Genomic DNA, 17,291 nt, shown 5'->3' on the forward strand with positions numbered 1-17,291 from the left:
AATAGCAACCAAAATTATAAAGGGGATGGAACAGTTCCCCTATGAGGAAAGGCTAAAGAAGTTAGAGCTGTTCAACCTAGAGAGAGAGAGACAGCTGAGGTGGGATTTATTTATTTAAACAGTTTTTATATACCGTTGATTAGACAAAGTCCATCTCTACGGTTCAAATTTCTACATTACAATAACATAAAGAGAAATGAAAAATTACAATTTCTCATAAATATATAATTCACTAAAAGACAATAAATGAATTAGGGATATGATAGAAGTCTACAAAATCATGAAAGGAATTGAATAGGTAAAAGTACAAAGACATGGGGATACTCCCTGAAGTTATTAGGTACCACATTTGCAATAAATCGCAGGAAATTCTCTCTCACTGATGCACAATTAAGCTCTGGAATTCATTGCCGGAGGATATGGTTAAGGCAGCTAGCTTAAAAAAGGTCCAGAAAGCCAGACTGATGTCTCCAAGACTCGGTTGCAGAAAGAAAACTGTGCACGGATTTGACAGTGACAGCCAATGCTGGGCCAATGAGCAATGTTGGAAAGAGCTCTGGAGAGAGCTGCATCTAATTCTTTTTTTTTCCCTACTGAGCAACCTCCAGGTGGGCGATATGAAAATCAGAAAAACATGGTAGCCCTCCTAATGGGAAAGAGTTTGGCGTGGAACTAAGCATTAGAAGACTGAGAATACAAGTTCCTTTTTGTGCAGATTCATGAGCGGTGACAATTACAAGAGCCAGCAAACTGAAGAGGTCAGAGCGTGACCTCACACATTTGCTGGGAAGGTTTATCTCGTCTGGGAAGATGCCTACAAGTACTTCCAGGCACTGTAGCCAGAAAACAAAGAGCTTCTGGTGAGAGCATGCCTGCTATTCCTTTCCAGTGGGTTAGGCAGTGGCTCTGAGGAACGTTACTTTTGGCCTTTATCAGAGCCATCCTATTACTGAAGGCGGGGACGTGACTGCCTCCGGGGACTTCAGCTTTTTCCAGATACGATGAAGAGAAATCGTAAAGCTGAGAACAATTATTGTCTTCAATTTCTTGCATTCCGTCTCCAGATATTCTGCACCTCACCAGCCCAGGCAACAGCAACCAGCTCTTAATATTTACTGGAAATAAAAGTTAACAAATAAAAAAAACATGTATTATTATTATTATTTATCTGGAAAGAGAGCACAGCCCGAAACCTGCTTTAAAGTGAGAAGCTCGCATGCCCCAGCGAGATCCCACTGCAAAGCAAACTCCCTGTCATTAGGAGCCTGGGATGCAGCACCTCGCCTCCCCAAGGTGCACTGGATCCTGCCCTGTGGAGGGGCATTCGTAGCTCCTTCTGGGTGGAGGAGGGGAAGAGTGGAATGCATTGCTACACACAGCTTACATCACACCAGAAACACATCCGAGGCATTTATCTTTGTATGGAAATCACAATAAATTGCTTACAGGTATAAAAATGAAATTTACATTTATTTTTTTTACTATATTACGAGGTTTCAGTATATTTTCTGCTGTTTTGCTAATTACAGTGCTTAACAGTCAAATTGCATAAAAGGGGCATACGATGAGGCCACAGCTTCTGCTGCTGAACCCCAGGGCAGCACCCTCACGCTGCTGCTGAACCCCAGGGCAGCACCCTCACGCTGCTGCTGAACCCCAGGGCAGCACCCTCAAGCTGCTGCAATGTCTGATGGTGTAATTAGAGACATTGGATATTTATTTGCAGGAAGCCCAATATGATACATTGCCAACGTCGCGCTGATACAGCGACCTGGCTCACGTTTACGGTTTGTCCGCAGGGAGGGTCTGGAAGGATGAAAAATACTGAAACCCCTCCAATAGTTCCGTGGTATCAAAATGTATTCTTAACTGTTTTGAGGAAAATTAGAAGCCAACAATGCATCGTGCTTTTTCGTTTCATTTCTGTTCTCTTTTAATCGACTTTACAAAATGTAAAGTACTGGATAAGGTACTTAAAAGTAAAAGAAATGTAAAAGTTAAGAGAATAGACTGAGAAAACAGGAAAATCATTTATTTATAAGGTGAGAAATAGAAAGATATCTCCATCCAACTTTTCTTTATTTAAACAAAATAATAACAATAGACCCCTCCAAAAAAACTAGCTCTGGGTCTTTTGTGATTAAATAGTTCAGCTCAGCCGCTCAGATCTCACGAAACTTAAACAACTTCCCCACCTACTGGCCGATATGTTAACAGCGAGCAAGCCTGGTGACCGAAAGCTGAGCCGAGAATTAAAAAGCGGGTGAAAAACAAATGGATTTCTTTTTTCACCCCCATTTTTCAAACCTTTCACAAGATTTGCGACCGGAACAACACTAGGCCTCGTTAACTTTAAACTGGAAGAATTCCTGCACCCCTAGCAGGCTCGGATTTAGGCATAAGTGACTCGGGCAATTGCCTGGGTCGCCAAATTGAATGCACCAAGTAGCCAGGGCAAAAGAGAATTGCAAAGGTGTGGAAAAAGAGCCCCCACTTCTGCTGACACTGCTGTGGCATTCTGGGACACATGGAGCTTACATGCATATCGGTCATGCAGTTTTCTATGGGTAAAGCAAACCTTAACTGAAGAAAATGACCCCTCCTTATGTTGGCTACCAAGCAATCTGCTCCTGAGGTGGCTGCATGCACAGCCTGTATCTGAAGTATGAAACTTCTAAAGCAGCAGTGTTAATCTGCAATCCTGCAAACTGGTCAGGATTTCAGAATATCCCTAATGAATACGCATAAAAATATGTTTTCAATTTATTTTTTTATACATGTTATACAATTGAACAAACTTTATATAGTACCGTAAACAAAATAGTAAGTAATCATTCCAGTAGTGCAAATAAAGTAAATATAATAACGAATTAGTTTACTCTTATAGGCAATGGGGAGAAAAAGAATAAGGAAACCAGGAGATATACAGGAAAAAAGAAATACAATAAGGCCTGAAGTCTCAAAGCTCTTAACAATCATAGGACTATTGACCAACTATAGGAATGGATGATGAAATAATACCTGTCCTAGCATTTAGAAAGGTTTTAAGTTGGCAAGGAGAGAAAAAAAATATAGGAATTATTGGAATATTTGATCAGACATTTACAGGGTTACATAATAAAAAAGTTACACCCAAAGCTATGACATCATGACACAAAGCAAGAAAGGTTCTTCTCTTTTCTTGCATTGTTCTACAGAAATCAAGATATATTCTGACAGTATGACCATGAAAAGCAACATCAGTATTTCTGAATAAAGCAGGCATAACTTTGCTCAAATCAATTTCAGTAAAAAAAAAAAAAAGTAACTATCAAAAGTAGATCTCTCAATGATCTTGACCTCAGAAGATTCCAACATTTGAGTCAAATTGAGTAATGGAGACCTTGTACATTGGAGGAAACCAGAGAGGCAGGCGAGAAGAAAACCTTATTAATAGGAGGTATAAGTTCCTGAGAAAATTGCAAAACATCCACAAGATATCTTTTAAGAGAATTAAGGGAATCTCTCCATATTTAGGGAAATTCAAAATTCGAAGGTTAAGGTTAAGGTTAGAAGCATTTTCCAGCACTTCAAGTCTCTGAGACAAGGCTCCTGAATTAGAATGGATTGCACTCCTTGTATACCCTCAATCTCTTGCTTAATTTCTACAAGAGAGTATGTTCTGTTAATAAAGAATCATGTTTAGAAACCTGAGAATCAATTTTACTAATATAGGAATCCAGCTTGAGGGAAGATATAGTCATAACCTGACCAAGCTTAGACAGTAAGACCCATAGAGAGTCTAGTGTAATAGCCACTGGCTTCCCCGACAACCTTGGGATTTCTTCTGTTGATTGGGCTCCTTTCAACTGCATCAACTGACACTGAGCCAGATGACAAAGGCACTCCAAAAACTTGGTTAAATATGTCTTCCATATGAGTAGAGGTATTGGGTGTATAGGATGTTGCAGATGCGAGAACCGATCCTTCCAAGGGCCCCACAAGCGAATCGGCAGAGATTAGTTGTTCAACCTGCTCCTTTGATGGCAACTGGGAGGGGTCAAGCCTGAAAGTTGGTGGCACATCCTGTTGACAGGTGCTGAGAGACACCTCATCCCCCAGCAAAATTGATGCTCCTTTGTTGAGGATCACAAAAGGGACCTGACCACCCATCTCTTGAGCAGAAAACATGAAGGACGATATTAGCGGCTGCACTAGAGGGCAAGGAGATTCTGTTGAAAAAAAACCCTGGCCTTGCATTTCGGGGGCATATCGGCAATAAAGAAACCAGGAATCAGGGAGCCAATAAGTAAGCGTCCTCCTTCAGGTAGCCATCTTAATTCACCCCATAAGATATTTTTGAACGCACTGCCTCTATTGTATGCAAATCTATCCCATGCATATACATAGTGGATATCCTGAAAACCTGACTGGCTTATAGCCCTCCAAGATTGCAGGTTGGCACTCCTGTTCAGTCAAGTGTATTGGGATCTTGTTTCACTGAGCTATTTATGAACATGTAGATATATTGAGATCTCTATCCATGGACTGAAGAGTTCCGATTTTGTGCCCATGGCAAAAATACTTAATCAACTGTAGATTCTTTGGTAACATGTACATCAAAGGCCTTAAAAGTTCTGCAGGAGCCACAGAATGAGAAAATGCCTCTAGAGGATAGATAACCCAAACTTTTACTATTGAAGATTTTGGTTCTTTGGTTTGATGTTACTTCTGATCAGCAGAATCTTGTGTGCTGCTTTCAGCTGCTGGCTTGGTCCACTTGACCCTATATCAACCTTTCTATAAAGATGTTACATGTGTGTATGTATCTGTATCTTCATATCTATAATCATTGGAGTTGTGATTATCATCATCCATTTGATGAATGCACGTAGAAAAATATTCCTTTTCCATACTTTTGGGTCTCATTTCTTAACCCTTCTGCCTAGCTTACTTTTACAATGCCACAGTCATTGTGAGGTCCATTGGGTCAGGGATAGCTCTGTTAGTACCATCATTGCAGCCAAAGCCCACCACTTAATGATACACAACACATGTGACACCCAGCTCTTCATAATCACACTAAAAATAAAATATAAGACCAGAAGCTTTATGTTTACAAAGTAAGGAAAAGTATAATCTATTCCTTTCCTGCTACTCCTAGGATAATTATAGAGGAATAAAAAACTATTAGCCAATCACGTCCCTCTGTTCCGTATAGCTCCACACCTTATAATCTGGCAGCTAGGGAGGATCCTGAGTATTTTATGTGGATGTAGCTTACCTGCGGTTCTACATACAATGGGGACCCGCTGTTATTAAAATCACAGTAAAAGTTTTGCCTTTTTTCTTTTAATGGTTTTGTTTATCAATTTGCAGCTATAATTCAAATCATTAGGACATTTGCATCATATATGACTCACAGAAAATTCTTTTATGGAAAAAAGGAGGAGGCAGAAGATTAGTGGCCCCGTCTGTAATGAAACATTATTCATCCAACATAATTATTAACAAGGGTTCCATTAATCCAAATTCAGGACTTAGAAACATGTACAAGCAAAAGATATTTGGCAATCACATCCTATACTGAAATTCCACAGCTTAGAGGGTCAACATCTCACACAAGAAATGTCAGATTGTTAGATCACCCCTCACTCTGATTCACATCATAGATTATCATTACAGATGTACACAGCTCTTTTTTTGTTTTAGCTTGTTTGGTTTTATTTTTTGTTTTTCATTTCATTTGGTGTTTGTTTTGATTCTTTGAAATGAAAAATAAAACCCAAATGAAATTTAACAAACAAAACAAGTCCTCGGTCAAAAATAAAGCACTCTCAGGCCCTTCCTCCTTCCTTACTCCTAGCCCACGCCCTCTTACTCTGAACATTTCTTCACGGGGCAGAAGCGACTCCCCAGTCACACCTCCTCCACTACTGCGGGCAGACCAACAGGCCGATGCTAAAAAAAAAAAAAAAAGCACGTCCGCTTCGCAGGTCGCTTTTTGAATGCACACTCACAGGCCCCTCTCCTGGGCACGTGATACATTATGCAAATGAGGGATCACCCTAAAAGGAGGCGCTGGGGCAATTACCGTACGTGCCCCTAGCACCTCCTTGGCCCAGGAGAGTTGGCTGTCAGCTGGTTTGGAAAACAGACACTGAATTTTACGAGCGTCCGTTTTCCAAACTCATCGACAGCCATGCGTTAGGAAACCGGACGCTCGTAAAATTGAGCATCTGTTTACCTAACCTGACCTGCCGGCACTATTTTACTTTTATTTTTATTTTTTTTTACCTTTTTGGTTCCTCCGACTTAATATCGCTAGGATATTAGCAGCATTTTCTTCTTTTCTGAAAACTTTTCCCGGCCGCTCAGAAATTAGCTCCTGCCCTTGGAGAGGCGCTAAATTTTGAGTGTAAAATGTGCGGATTGGCCACACATTTTTTTTCAGTATCCCAGGCGAATAACTAATAGCCTCATCAACATGCATTTGCATGTGCTGAGTGTTATTAGTTTCCGGGAGGGTTGGACGCGTGTTTTCAATGTGCTAAACCCCTTACTATATAAGGGGTAATAGGAGCGCGTTGAAAACACGTCCAAATGTTCAGAAATTGTGTAAAACTGTGCACTAGCCCTGGCGCACTTTACTGTATCGGCCTGCAAGACTGGCACCATTGTTTATTTTTCAGCCATACAAAATGGCTGGTGCTATTTTTGCACAGTAAAAATTAAGGGTGGCAGCAGCCTTGGTTATGAATGGCCTTTCCAATAATGGCAGTGGTGGAGTAGGAGCAACCATGGATTGTTCCTACTCCGTGAAGAGATTTTTAAATCTCCAGCCCTCTCGATTTTCCCGTATCGAGAGGGCTGGGGCATTGATCCAGTAATTATTTCTTCATTGTAACTCTCATCATTCACTTCAGTTTGAGGAAAATGAACATTTTCTGAAAATTTGTCTCAAGAAATGCATTACCTTATATATATTTTTGGTTTTCAGGTTTGTTTGTTTTTTCCTGACTTACCTTTGGTAGATTTGTCAAAACAAACTAAAATGTAGTTAGATAAGTGGTTGATTTCAGCAGCTGTTTTTCTATTCTCTTTCCTTTCCACTTATTTATTTATTTTATTTATTATTTTTATATACCGACATTCGATCTCATTTGAGATATCACACCGGTTTACATTCAGGCACTGTATTTCTCTATCCCCAGAGGGCTTACAATCTAAGTTTGTACCTGTACTTAGTTTCTTTTATCTCTTTCTCAGATTTATTTATTTATCTATTTATCTATCTATTTATCTATCTATCTATCTATCTATCTATCTATTTATTTACCAGTTTTATATACCGAATTTCTTGCAAAAGGTTACAAATCAATTCGGTTTACATTGAACCAGAAAACTGTGCCTCATAGAGTGCAATTACATTGAACAAGGGAATACAGAACTAGGATCAAGAAACTGATTAACAAACCAAGGGTATAACTCAAAAACTATGTTACAAGGCTAGTAGGGTTGTGATTAGGTTTGAGACCATGTTATTGGCAAAGGACTTTGGGATAGGGACTATAGAAGGACAAATAGTGATCAAATCTGTCATTGCAATAGTCTTATCTTTAGATGATTAAATACATACATTTTGGGCTGAATTTTTTAAATCCATGTACATGCATAAAATATGGTTTTCTGTGCATAAATGACTTTTATAAGAACATAAAAAGTTGCCACACTGCGTCAGAGCAAGGTCCATCAAGCCCAGCAACCTGTAGCTGACAGTGGCCAGTTCAGTTTGCAGGTACTAAAATGGCCTTGGGCTCGGTCAACGCTCTACAAACTGTAACTCTGTGTGAGTTATTTTATGCACAGTGAGATGCAATTACCTGAGCATTTTCAAAGCAAATAAATATATGCACATAAGTTCTTTTTAAAAATGTTTAACTCAGCCTGCACATTTATAAAATTCTTTGAGAATTTGTTTATTTTGATGTTATAACACTAGTGAATATTACAACAACAGAATTATGTATCGACCACATTTTGCATGTGACCTATTTGCATAGATTGGAAACCCACTATATGCAAACCTCTTGTATGCATGGGTACAAGTTTGTTTTTTCATATACTGCCTATCAGGCAGTTCAATGTGGATTATGTTCAGGTACTATAGGTATTTCCCTGTCTCCAGAGGGCTGACAATCTAGTTTTGTACTTGAGGAAAGCGAGGGTGAAGCAACTTGCCCAAGGTTACAAGGAATGGTAGTGGGATTTGAATCCTGGCTTCTTTGGGACATAGGCTACTGCTCCAGCCTCTAGGCTACACCTCCACGCCTTTGCGATTAGCCAGAAAACTAGCCTGGTTGGGAAATACTGTTATAGGCCATCCTATGCTTCTCATGAATTCCACGAATTCCATGGAAAGAGTGTTCCAATTCTACAAATGCATCCTTTTGTTTCTCCAGAGTCTAGTTCCTTCTTGTTTTAGAACTTACATTCCACTGCAAAATGCTTGGTTCTTGGCTAAAGAACATCTACAATGTATTACACTAGGGATGTGAATTGGGTGCCCAATCGTTCCCGCTTTCGGGTTTGTCTGGCCGCGGGAAAATCTTATTTTCCCGCAGATCTCCGTTTTGTTTTTTCCGTGAAAAATTGGTTTTCGGGTTCGTGCATGCTAACAGGAGTTAGCACGCACTAACAAAAAATAGCAAAAAGTAACAAAAATAAATAGTTTTTTGTTAGTACACGCACTAACAGGAGTTAGTGCACGCAAACTCCCGTTAGCGTGCACTAAATCGAAAAATTATTTTTACGAAAATTCGGGGGGGGGGGGGGGGGGCAGTGATCGTTTCTTTTTTTATCGGATATATAACGAATTTAGAAATATCGTACACTATTTCAATTCATTAGAAAAAAAAATTCACATCCTATATTACACTGATAATTTCTAATATGCAATAGTCAGTCTTACTCCAGCAGTTCTGCAGTGCAAGAAGACTCCTTTCCAAAAATGAACATTTAATATGGAAAGTCAGCTATGGCCAGGGATTTGCTTCAATGCATCTTCTAAAGCAGTGTTTCTCAACCATTGGTACGTGGACCAGCACTGGTCCCCGGTACCATTTTTGCAGGTCCATGGAGTGACAGTGATTGCAGGAGGAGGAAGAGAAGGCAAGACTAGGAAAAATGTCCACAGGCAAGGGTATTAATTGTAATAGTGTTGTGGGCAGGAGAGAGTGGGAGCAGGTTTTTTAGTGAGGAGCTGGTGGCTGACAAGGGGGTAGGGAAAGAGAGGGAGGGAAGGGGAGAGAGATAGAACGAGAGTGGTTTTTTTTTCGTAAGAACAACTTTTTTTTCTGGAAAACGATTTTCTTAAATTGGCTTAGTTACCTTCTTAAAATGACACGGGCCAGCTGCAGGGCTGACTCAGGAGGTTAAAGACCAGTAAATCCTCTCCTCTCCCCTCAGTTTATTAGCACTGCAACCTAGACCATGTAATTTAAGAAAGGTAGCTAAGCAGTCCCTGGCATAGAAAAGGCTGAGATCCCAAGGACTATTTCTGAGATGAGATTTCATTCCAATCAGTAAGGCTTTTTTTTCCAGTCAGTTAAAATCCTCCTCAGCCTGACTTCGTCTGACTGAAGGCATGGAGGAAGTGAGAGCCACTTGCTGGAAGAAGAATGGCTAGAACCAGAAATCTCGGTGCATGGCCACTTCACTCGTCTCTTTTCAAGTCGGCCATCTTGGATATCACCACTGCATCTTGAGAGGGGGCCAGTTACGTGGGTCAACTGGCCAGAAAAAATTGCCCTCCCTGAATTCAGGCAAAAGTACGTATAGGACTGAAAATGAAATCTACTCGTATTATTTTTCTGATCCCGCCCAAAACCATCTAATTTACACGAGTAAATGGCTTTTAAAGATGTCCTTGAAAAGCAGTTTCTCTACCCATCTGAAAGGATCTGCATCCCTCTGGCTTAAGCAACCCCTCTGCCCAAACACAACCGAGTCATTGCTTCCAAGAGCTGGCGATACCGCCTCAAACTGCTAGAAAGTTGACTTCAATTTCCCTTTAAATGTGGCAGCACCAAAGAGCACAAAACTAATTTGGATCTAGCTTGAAGGAAGAAGGCAGGTAAAGCAGGACTGATTATTCTGATCTCAAGTGACAGAGCATTCCATGAGTGTGAGATGAAAGACGCTGCGTTCCGATTTGCCGCGTTTTAATGGCCTCCTCTGCCGCAATGACAGTGTTACTGTCCCATGGATTATTACATCTAATTAGAGAGAAGTGCAGAGGGAGGGGAAAATAGCTTCCATTTCATTACTTGGTGTGACTCAAATGTCAAAGAATAAATTATTCCTTTTATTAAACAACAACTTTCTTTATTATCTAAATGAGACAGGTGACGTCACAAAGAGATGCAAAGGTTGGGCTGGTGCGTTAATAAAGCAAGCGAGGAGCAGTCTCTCCGCAAGGTTATCGTGGAGGGTAATGTTAATCAGCTCCGCATGCAGCATCACTTGTGTCACATTTGATTTCTGTCCCAAAATGAGCTGCTCGCCCCTGACCCTTCCTGACAGTAAAAGCCAAAATTACCCAGAACGTCATGCGATGGAGCCTATAGTTTGTACACGGTTTATTAAAATTCCCCAGGCACAAACTCATTACAAGTTTCAGAGGTCAAGCTGGCAAGCTTCTCTTTTCTGTGTCTTAAAAGTTATTACACTGGAGTTAGAAAGATTTCAAGTAGTGTTCAGATTGAGTGGAGTAAAATTTGGGGTAAACCTGTAAGAATCTGGATTCTGCTTTCCGATCTTCAAACGTGATATGTGAAATGTAACTGCTTCCTTCCACAAATCGCTCTGGCCCTTCTCTGCTTTCAAGACACAAACATAAAGGTAAAGTTAGTTATAGGAAAACTAACCAGCTCTTTGATGCCTGCTCGTTAGGTTAATGATCAATGCTGTTAATGAGTGCTGATGCCAATATCTGGGTAGGAACCGGTAGGTCCTAATGCCCCTACACACAGTGAATGTGCCATAAAACAGAACCTACTGCACAGCGTCCTCAGGTGGAGAAGACCTCAGTTTAAATTCACCCTGCAGCCGAGTTTCTTTAGGGCTGGTCCCAGCACTCAGCACAGCTGTGAAATGGAGATTAGAGGCGTCAATGGACGACTTTGGTTGGTAGTGAAGCATAGCTGGGCCAGTGCATCTGTGGGTCTTTTCCCCAGTCTGTGTCCATGAAAAAGAAAACTTTTGATTAAATAAGGCCCACCTTGGCTTGGTACTTCCCTTTAAATGTTCTCTGAATAAATTCAGTTTTCAAAACTGAGCCCCATTTCTGCAGACTGAGAGCAATTCTCAAAGCTGCACAGGCAGATGCTGATCTCTGTATAATTTGCACCAGTTGTCATAAAGAAGTTACTCATCTGCTTCTCCTTTCAAAATTGTCCAAGGAACAAGTGCTCGCGGAGACTGGCAGTGGGCATGGGCACTAGCTTTTTCTGAGAATACGTTTTCTGGTCAGAAGCATCTGCATTGTTGCCTTCTCCAGGTCTAACCCCAACCTCCCTGGGAAGGCTTTCAAGAGAATGCGTGGTGAGTGGGCAGTTTCTAACAGCCCTTTTTCTCATGCTCTCACTCAGGCCGATGCAATATCGGTGCACTTTAAAGGGATGCTCATGAGTGAGCACCCGCTCTCTTAATGCTCGCCAATCCACCTCTCCAGGGCGCCCAATGCTACATGCAAATGGGCTGCCGCGGTAAAAAGGAGGTGCTAGGGGACATTGCACACCTCTAGCACCTCCTCGGCAGCGAGAGAGGTGACCATCAGTCAATATCATGAGCATCCATTTTCCTAAGTCAGAGAAAGTACAGAAAAGCAGTGTGTTCTGCTTTTCTGTACACTTTTTTGGGCTTCTCAAGACTTAGGGTCAGCTCCAGAACTGGTGTTAATTTTTGAGAGCAAAAATGTGCGCTGGAGGAGGAATCGATCAGAGCCTCATCAACATGCGTTTGCATGGGATAAGCGCTATTGCCTATGCGTGTGATAGGATGTGCACTTTGGATGCGCTAACCCCCATTTTGCATCGGGGATAAGGATGCATGTCCAATCGCGGGTTAACTGTGCGTGGCAGCCAGTGCATGGTTTAGCACCGGCCCGACTGTGTGCTAAGTGCAGCACTGCCAAATACAAAGTGGCATGTGCAGTAATACAATTGAATACTCCTTAAAGGAGTTCAATTTCTAAAGGTTTCCATTCATAAAGTCAGCACAGAGGTGAGTAAGTAGTATGTGCACGTACATACTATTTTAGAAACATATTGTGCAGTGCAGCATGCAAACGTTAACAGAGAAAAAAAGGGGTGCATTGGGGCATTTTGGGGAACATTCGGAAGTACATGCACAAGTTGCTATTTTGTAAGTGCTATGCATGCATTCATTGCCAAATTTATCTGTACATTTTTACATCTGCTAGTTAGGTCACAGAAGTCAAATTGTACTTGTCATTAAATTTCATTTGCCATTTGGATGCCTAGTCTTCCAGTCTCAGAAGGTCTTCCTGCAAATTATCACAATCTGCTTGTGATGTAACTACTCTGAATAATTTTGTATCATCCGCAAATTTGATCACCTCACTTGTCGTATTCCTTTCCAGATCATTTATATATATATTGAAAAGCATCGGTCCAAGTACAGATCCCTGAGGCATTCCACTTCACTGAGAAAATTGTCCATTTAATCCTACTCTGTTTCCTTTCAACCAGTTTGTAATCCATGAAAGGGCATCACCACCTATCCCATGACTTTTAGTTTTCTTAGAAGCCTCTCATGAAGGACTTTGCCAAACACCTTCTGAAAATCCAAATACACTACATCTCCCAGTTCACCTTTATCCACATGTTTATTAACCCCTTCAACAAAATGAAGCAGATTTGTTAGGCAAGACTTCCCTTGGGTAAATCCATGTTGACTGTGTTCCATTAAACCATGTCTTTCTATATGCTCTACGATTTTGATCTTGAGAATAGTTTCCACTATTTTTCCCGGCACAGAAGTCAGGCTCACTGGTCTATAGTTTCCCAGATCGCTCCTGAAGGCCTTTTTAAATACTGGGGTTACATTGGCCACCCTCTAGTCTTCAGGTACAATGGATGATTTTAATGATAGGTTACACATTTTAACTAATAGATCTGAAATTTCATTTTTTAGTTCCTTCAGAACCCTAGGATGCATACGATCCAGTCCAGATGATTTGCTACTCTTCAGTTTATCAATCTGGCCTACTACATCTTCCAGGTTCACAGTGATTTGGTTCAGTTCATCTGCCTCATCACCCTTGCAAACCATCTCCAGAACCAGTATCTCCCCAACATCCTCTTTAGCAAACACAGAAGCAAATAATTAATTTAAAGTCTTTTTGCAAAGACCTTATCTTCACTAAGAGCACCTTTAACCCTCGGTCATCTAACAGTCCAACTAACTCTTTCATAAGTTTCTTGCTTTGGATATATTTTTTAAAGTTTTTATTATGGGTTTTTGCATCTACGACCAACTTAATTTCAAATTCTCTCTTAGCCTGCCTTATCAATGTTTTACACTTAACTTGACAATGCTTATGCTTTTTCCTATTTTCTTCAGATGGATCCTTCTTCATATTTTTGAACGATTTTTGGCTAAAATAGCCTCTTTAACTCACCTTTTAACCATGTCGGTAATCATTTTGCCTTCCTCCCACCTTTCTTAATACATGGAATACATCTGGACTTTGCTTCTAAGATTGTATTTTTAAACAATGTTCATGCCTGTTGAACACTTTTAACCTTTGCAACTGCACCTTTCAGTTTTTCCTAACTATTTTCCTCATTTTATCAAAGTTTCTCTTTTGAAAATTTAGTTTTAGAGCTGTAGATTTACATATTGTCTCCCTTCCAGCCATTAGTTCAAATTTGATCATGTTATGATCACTATTGCCAAGTGGACCCACTAGCATTACCTCTCTCACCAAATCTTGCATTCCACTAAGATTAAATCTAAAATAGCTCCCTCTCTCATTGGTTCCTGAACCAATTATCTCTAGCATGTCCTGATGTTACATTAATTTCCCATTATTACTGCACTGCCAAATTGGTTAGCTTCCCTGATTTCTCTTAGCATTTCATCATCTGTCTGACCATTTTGTCCAGGTGGACGGTAGTATACTCCTATCACTATACTCTTGCCCAACAAACATGGGCTTTCTACCCATATAGATTCTACTGAGCATTTAGTCTCCTGTATGATCTTTATCCTGTTGGACTCTATACTCTCCCAGACAAAGTGCCACACCCCCACCAAGTTGATCCTCCCTATCATTGTGATATAACACTGTCGCATTGTTTGTCCTCCTTCCACCAGGTCTCTGAGATGCCAATTATGTCAATCTCATCATTTGCTGCTATACACTCTAACTCTGCCATCTTATTTCTTAGACTTCTGGCATTGGCATACAGACATTTTAACTTGTTTTTTTTGTTTGTTTTAACAACCTGCTTTTCAATTGATAGGGATAATTTGGAATTTTTTAGATCAGGTGATTCTGTTGGGATGCCCTAACTCTCCTGTTTTATTAGTATCCTTCAAAGATCAAAGATACATTCCTCCAAATCAGAGCTGGTGCAAGGTTATTAGGCACCCTAGACGAACCTTCTGCCTTGCGCCCCCCCCCCCCCCCCCCCATTGCAACCCTCCCCCTCCTTCCTCATTTGCACCTGCCAAGTGTACTCTTCTCTGGGCTGTGAGCAGGATGTGCACTGCTTGCAGCCTGCCAAATCTCTACTCCTCTTTGTCGCACATGGCTGCTCTTTGGCACCCCCTAATGGTCGGCACCCGAGGCGACCACCTAGTTGGCCTAATAGGAACGCATGCACTGTTGAGTGACTGTTGGCTTTCCCCCTTGCTGACTTTCGCAGACTATTAAAAATTACCCTCCGTGCATACAGGTAGGTGTGCAGCTCAGGAAATGACTTTGGTCGTTTATCTGCTCCCTTTTTACAGAGCCAAAATATTTTACACAACATCAAAAAGATCTCAAATAGCTGTAGAAGCAGCTGAAAACCCAAGCCATCAGGGCATTGTCTGATCTCTGAAGCTGTTCGGGATCCAACCATTTTCTGATCTGGATAATGTCAATATTCTTGTACATTTTGGAATGATGAAACTTAATGAAATGCAAAGAAAACAGGGACCTCCCCTCCACCATACACACACAACTGCTTTTAATGAGCATTTTACAAGGGGCATTTGGAAAGCAATGTTTCATCTTCCCTTTCTGTTAGGCGCTATTAAGCTGATCATCCTTGTGAACCTGATTATAAGTCAGATGCAAAGATTTAGCCCCCCTCCTGGGACGTGGGCTGGAGGGAGGGGGGCAAGGAGGAGCAGCAGTGGCAAACCCCCAGATGGCAGTGAAAATGATTTTTTTTGCAGCGCTGTGGCAAAAGATGACTCTGCTGTAATCAGGTTATGAAATGCCTGCCCAGCCAGGCGCCCCCGCCGTTCAAAGCCCCGACAACCTAGTTTGTCATTAGACCAGCAAGATGAATAGATTAAAGAGGCTCAGGCCGAATACTTTTCGGCTCTCTCTTAACAGTTGCAAGCATAGAAAGATGCTTCAAAATAACTTTTGTGAGGCACTTAACAATTAGAATAAATTGAAGCTGCAAGCAGCCTTTGCTTTATTATACATTTATACTTCTTAAAAGACTGTTGAATTACACAACCTGAATGCACTTGCAATTACTTTGTGTTGAGCCATCACGCTGGCAATAAAGATAATTACTGGTAATTTTCTCCCTGCCTCTGATCATTTGCTGGGGAGTAATTATGATGAAAAAGCTAAATAACAAAAAGCTTGTCTGCTTTTGGATCGGACGTGCACTACGGGAACAATGCGCTGGAAACGCAAGCCCTCCTGGACCAGGGGAATCGTTGGTGCTGCTCCCAGCAATCATTTAATGCCTGACCCCGGGGGGCTCTCTGGGTTTATAATTTCTCTGTGAAGGCCAGGGTAAGGTAGGGCGAGCAGCTGGCTCCGTTTCCATCCTGCTTTCCGAAGGGAAGAAGGTTTTTGGGCTCACCATGTCCGCGTGATGCTCTTCTCCCCCCCCCCCCCCCATCCCATGACCATTCCCAATAACTTTAACCTTTAATGTCCTGTCCATGCCGACTTTTAAGAACATAGGGGGGGGATCCAAATCCCGACACGTGTTTTGTTCTTGGGGCTTTTTTTTTAACGTATTTTATTTAACTTGGCAGACAGAGCATTTTAGGATGTGCCCTAGTCATGAATTTTGAGAATTTCATTGGATCAATGCCTCATAATATGCAAGGTATCAGAGCAGTGTGTTTAGTTGTTCCAGACGGTTTTGTAAATATCAGGTGTGAAAGTTTATCTTCCCAGTGCTTGCTTTCTCCAGGATGCCACACCCGGCTGCAGGCAAGAGATGGTTAATGAGAATCTCCTCTTTTGTAGGATTACCATATCCTTCCCAAAATCCTGGGTGGGGGATGGGGGATGGGGAGGTAGTTATCTACTTACCCGTGCAGGAGTCTTGGAAAGGAGGCTGCATTAGTCTTGCATGAAGTGTTTTGGGTTAGGACAGGCTGATCCGGTTCTGGTGTTAACCCACGGCATGACTGGACTGGAAAATCAGAGCGACGTGTGCATGCCTGGCATGGGATAAAAAAGAAAAGATGTGGATGGGTTGCACAGGCAGAAACAATGTCGGCTGCCAATCACAAGGTAAAATAATACAAGCTGCCCCAGGGAAAGATGACTTGCAGGGCACGTAATTAAGTCCAAAATCCAAGCCTCTTACACTCTTGGTACCACCCCCATGCCAGCTGGATTACCTCTGTACCTCTGCACACCCCCTTCCCCTCATCCCAAACTCTACATGCCCTATAGAATAACCCACGGCACTGCCCAGGACTTTGCCCTGCTGTTCTGAAGAAGCTATTTATGCAAATCTCCATGACCTGAACCAGGGCAGGACCTTTCACCAAAGAAATGCAAAGCAAACTTTCTTCCAAAAAAAAAACAAAAACAAAACCCACACTGATGAGCTGAGAATTTTTCTCTAGAAATAGCATTAATTCATTGCTAGCAAGAGCTTTACAGTTCATACTGGGGACCATATTAAATCTGACCGCACCGCAACAAAAGCCTGCGGTTTTTCTTCTCTCGTGGGCTTTGCATTAATTTTCAAAGCCAATGGTACTTACTGTGGATGCAAAAGACCCGCACACATTTTCACTTGCTTTCT

At 41.5% G+C, this 17,291-nt stretch overlaps 1 long non-coding RNA gene across 1 annotated transcript in view; it reads right to left on the reverse strand.

Moving 5' to 3' along the window:
- Positions 1-838: 838 nt before the first annotated feature.
- Positions 839-17,291, reverse strand: part of LOC115080095 — a 46,435-nt gene continuing 29,982 nt past the window's right edge. Inside the window, exons 2-3 of the long non-coding RNA XR_003853516.1 lie at positions 16,565-16,695; positions 839-1,115 (exon numbers count right to left, since the gene is read on the reverse strand). This is a non-coding gene — a long non-coding RNA (uncharacterized LOC115080095). The remainder of the gene's footprint in view (positions 1,116-16,564; positions 16,696-17,291) is intronic.

Source organism: Rhinatrema bivittatum, chromosome 18 (assembly GCF_901001135.1).
Source record: "Rhinatrema bivittatum chromosome 18, aRhiBiv1.1, whole genome shotgun sequence".
NCBI classification, from domain to species: Eukaryota; Metazoa; Chordata; class Amphibia; order Gymnophiona; family Rhinatrematidae; genus Rhinatrema; species Rhinatrema bivittatum.